General features: G+C 41.3%; 1 non-coding gene across 1 annotated transcript; it reads left to right on the plus strand.

Moving 5' to 3' along the window:
• Positions 1-641: 641 nt before the first annotated feature.
• On the plus strand, positions 642-714 carry TRNAW-CCA. Its single transcript has one exon. It is a non-coding gene; the product is annotated as a tRNA-Trp (tRNA).
• The last annotated feature ends 3,702 nt before the right edge of the window (positions 715-4,416 follow it).

Below are 4,416 nucleotides of genomic sequence, written 5' to 3' on the forward strand. Positions count from 1 at the left end.
TTCTAAAATTAAATTGTGATGGCTATACAATTATGTGATTATGCTAAAAATTATCGAATCATATGCTTTAATTGGGTGAATTGTATAGTATGTGAATTACATCTCAACAGAGCTGTTAAAAACTGTTTAATTTACTACATTAGCAGGTCTGATGAGAAAATCTGCATGATCCTATCAGTTGGTGCATATTTATTTATCTACAAACTGGAAGTGGCTTTAGATAATGTTTCTGTCTTAACTACAAAAGAGTCTCTCCACTGGCTACCACCACTCTCATTTCCAAGATAATTGAAGTGATCCTGCATTGTATCCAAACTCAGGGTAAAATCCTAGAGTGTGGCCCTTACTGAACAACAAATCATGCCTCTCTTAAGAAACCCACTATAAGATATCCAGAGGATGTGTTGGCATAACCTCAGCCTGCAGTTTGTCTTTCTGAGCTTATTTTCCCTCTTGAGTCCAGAGCAATAATGGACCCATGAATATTTCCAATGACAAAAGAAAGAAGGATAAGAAGTTTCTAATACACAACTGAGTTTTTTCATGATTAGGCTAGTCAGACCCTGTCCTGGATATAAACTAACTAACCCATGAAAGATAAACAGCTTTACCAGGCAGTTAGAAGATGATATTCAAGAACTTCCCTGGTGGTCCAGTGGTTAAGACTCCACGCTCCCAATGCCAGGGGCCTGGGTTCAATCCCCAGTTAGGGAACCAGATCCCATGTACCACAACTAACAGTTCACATGTGACAACTAAAGGCTGAAAGATCCCATTAGCTACAACTAAGACTCAGCAAAGCCAAATAAATAAATAAATATATTTTTTTTAAATGACAGCACACACTTTTATGGTCTTGAGCTCTCCAAGCAGCCAGATAGAGCCCATTCTCCAACTTTCAGCTCACCCAACTTAGATCACTTTACAGAAATGTAAATGTTTCTCTGTGCATGCATGCTTTCTTTCAGTCATGTCCAACTCTTTTTGAGACCCCATGGACTGTAGCTTGCCAGACTCCTCTACCATGGGATTCTCTAGGCAGGAGTACTGGAGGGGGTTGCCATGCCATGAAAAGAAATAGAGGAAAACAAAAGAATGGGAAAAACTAGAGATCTCTTCAGGAAAATTAGAGAGACCAAGGGAACACTTCATGAAAAGATGGGTACAACAAAGGTCAGAAAGGTATGGACCTAAGAGAAGCAGAAGATACCAAGAAGAGGTGGCAAGAATACACAGAAGAACTGTACAAAAAATATCTTAATGACTCAGATAACCATGATGGTGTGCTCACTCACCTAGAGCCAGACATCTTGGAGTGTGAGGTCAAGTGGGCCTTAGGAAGCATCACTACAAACAAAGCTAGTGGAAGTGATGGAATTCCAGCCAAGCTATTTCAAATCCTATAAGATGATGCTGTGAAAGTGCTGCCCTCAATAGGCCAGCAAATTTGGAAAACTCAGCAGTGGCCACAGGACTGGAAAGGTCAGCTTTCATTCCAGTATCAAAGAAAGTGAATGCCAAAGAATGCTCCAACTATGGCACAATTGCACTCATCTCACACACTAGCAAAGTAATGTTCAAAATCCTCCAAGGCAGGCTTCAACAGTACATGAACCGAGAACTTCCAAATGTTCAAGCTGCATTTAAAAAGGCAGAGGAACCAGAGATCAAATTATGAACATCCATTGGATCATAGAAAAAGCAAGAGAATTCCAGAAAAATATTTACTTCTGCTTCATTGACTACGCTAAAGCTTTTTACTGTGTGAATCACAACATACGGTGAGAAATTCTTCAAGAGACGGAAATACCAGACTACCTTACCTGCCTCCTGAGAAATCTGTATGCAGGTCAAGAAGCAACGGTTAGAACCAGACATGGAATAACAGACTGGATCCAGATTGGGAAAGGAGTATGTCAAGGCTGTATATTGTCACCCTGCTTATTTAATTTATATGCAGAGTACATCATGTGAAATACTGGGCTGAATGAAGCACAAGCTGGACTCAAGATTGCAAGGGAGAAATATCAACAACCTCAGATATGTAGATGACACCACCCTTATGGCAGAAAGTAAAGAGGAACTAAAGAGTTCCTCTCTTGATGAGGAGAGTGAAAAAGCTAGCTTAAAACTCACATTCAAAAAACAAAGATCATGGCATCTGGTTCCATCATTTGATGGCAAATAGATGGAGAACCAGTGGAAACAGTGACAGACTTTATACTCTTGGGCTCCAAAATCACTGCAGATGGTGACTGCATCCATGGAATTAAAAGATGCTTGCTCCTTGGAAGAAAAGCTATGACAAAGCTAGACAGTGTATTAAAGAACAGAGACATCACCTTGCCGACAAAGGTCTGTATAGTGAAAGCTGTGGTTTTTCCAGTAGTCATGTGTGGATGTGAGAGTTGAACCATAAAAAAAGCTGAGCACTGAAGAACTGATGCTTTCAAACTGTGGTATTGGAGATGACTCTTGGGAGTCCCTTAGACAGCAAGGAGATCAACCAGTCAAACCTAAAGGAGATCAATCTTGAGTATTCATTGGAAGGACTGATGCTGAAGCTGAAGCTCCAGTACTTTGGCCACCTGATGCGAAAAGCCCACTAATTGGAAAAGATCCTGATGCTAGAAAAGATTGAAAGCAGCAGGAGAAGGGAATGTCAGAGCACAAGATGGTTGGATGGCATTACAAACTCAGTGCACATGAGTTTGAGCAAGCACTGGGAGTTGGTGAAGGACAGGGAAGACCTACGTACTACAGTCCATCAGGTTGCAGAGTCAGACGCTACTGAACAACAACATTAAAAAAAAGTTGTTGTTTTTTTTTATTTGGCTGCACTGGGTCTGCCTTGCTACACACAGGCTTTTTCTACTTCTGATACCTGGGCTTCTCCTTGCAGTAGCCTCTCTTGTTATGCGGCACAGGCTCTAGAAACACAGAGTTAAGTAGTTGTAACAGATGAGCTTAGTTCTCTTAAGACATGTGGAATCTTCGCAGAATATGGATTGAACCCATGTCCCCTGCATTGGCTGGCAGATTCTTAATCACTGGGCCTCCAGGGAAGTCCCAAGCTTTTTATATTTTATCTCCTTTCCCCACTAGACAAGGAACCAAGAGCTATAGTATTGTTGCCGTTTTTGTGGTTTTCCGTTTTCGAGGGCTTCTTATCAGAGTTACTTAGGCAGACGTACTTTCCCACCTATGATGGGTAGTGTTTCATTTTCAGAAGTTGTATAGGCCAGTTGGCTCCTTCCCAAGATTGGGTGATCCAGAGGTTAACACCATACCAGGACTCTGCTGTAAGACCTTGTGGTAAAGTCAGATTGTCATACTTATTTTTGAGTTTCACTCATATCTGGCCTGGGTTCCAAAATGGATGCCTTTTACAGGACTGCTCATTAGAGTGAGTTTAGTATCATTGCATTGGGTTCATGTCAAATGTTTTTCAGATAACATCGTCACATGGACTTTGGATGTTAAAGTACATTCCTCCAGTTGGGCACCCGAGTGAGTTTTACTTATTTCAGCCATATTCATGGGAGATGCTTAAGAAACAAATTGCTCAGTGACACCCATAGGACATGAAAAAATTTAAGTACCTCCCTATTGCCTGTCTTCATGGAAGAGGTGGATGGGAAAGTGTAATATAGCCTTTGAAGATTCTGATTTACATCCCACATCATGTACCCAGGTCACTGATATGGAATCAGAAGTTTTGTCTTCGTCCTTGTGTGTTTAAGACCATCAAACCTAACCCCCTTATCTTGTTGTCTTTTGTTTGTTTGAACCCATTCTCTTTCTCTGAGTGAAACTCTTCAATTGAAACATTACAGTGGACTGTCTGGATAAGGAGCATGTTTTCACCAATCTTTGGGTTATGATCTTTTCATTTACAACAGACAAATTTTAGCTCTTTCATTTACAATAGTTTCTTTTTTCTGGGCTGTGTCGGTGTAGACACTATGTCAGTTTGAAAAAAGAACAATAGATTCCATGAACGCCCTTACACAGCACCAGCCTGTGTGAGCCATCTCTGTCTCCAGAGTTATAGGAACTCGTCCTGCCTCTGCTGCCGAAGCTCCTGGGATTAGAGACCAGCAGACAATCACGCACCACTCTGTATTTCAGGCAATACACAGATGGACTTTGGAGTGAAGAAATCGTATTTGTTGAAACCTTTGCCCAGAGTTATAAATCTGTGTGCTGCGTGGCAGGGATGTCTCTGAGTCTGGAACAAAGAACAAAGAGCATTTTAGTTAGTCACACTGAGGAAAACACAGAAGAACCAGAAATCACAGGAGTGTTAATAACAGTAAGGTACCCCAGCCTCCTCTCCTCCTAAAGGACCACCTGCCTTTTATTCAACTCAAGTGGATTTCTGAAGCATTCCGGTTCCAGACCTGGACTTTCAAA

Source organism: Oryx dammah, unplaced genomic scaffold (genome assembly GCF_014754425.2).
Source record: "Oryx dammah isolate SB20612 unplaced genomic scaffold, SCBI_Odam_1.1 HiC_scaffold_25, whole genome shotgun sequence".
NCBI lineage: Eukaryota > Metazoa > Chordata > Mammalia > Artiodactyla > Bovidae > Oryx > Oryx dammah.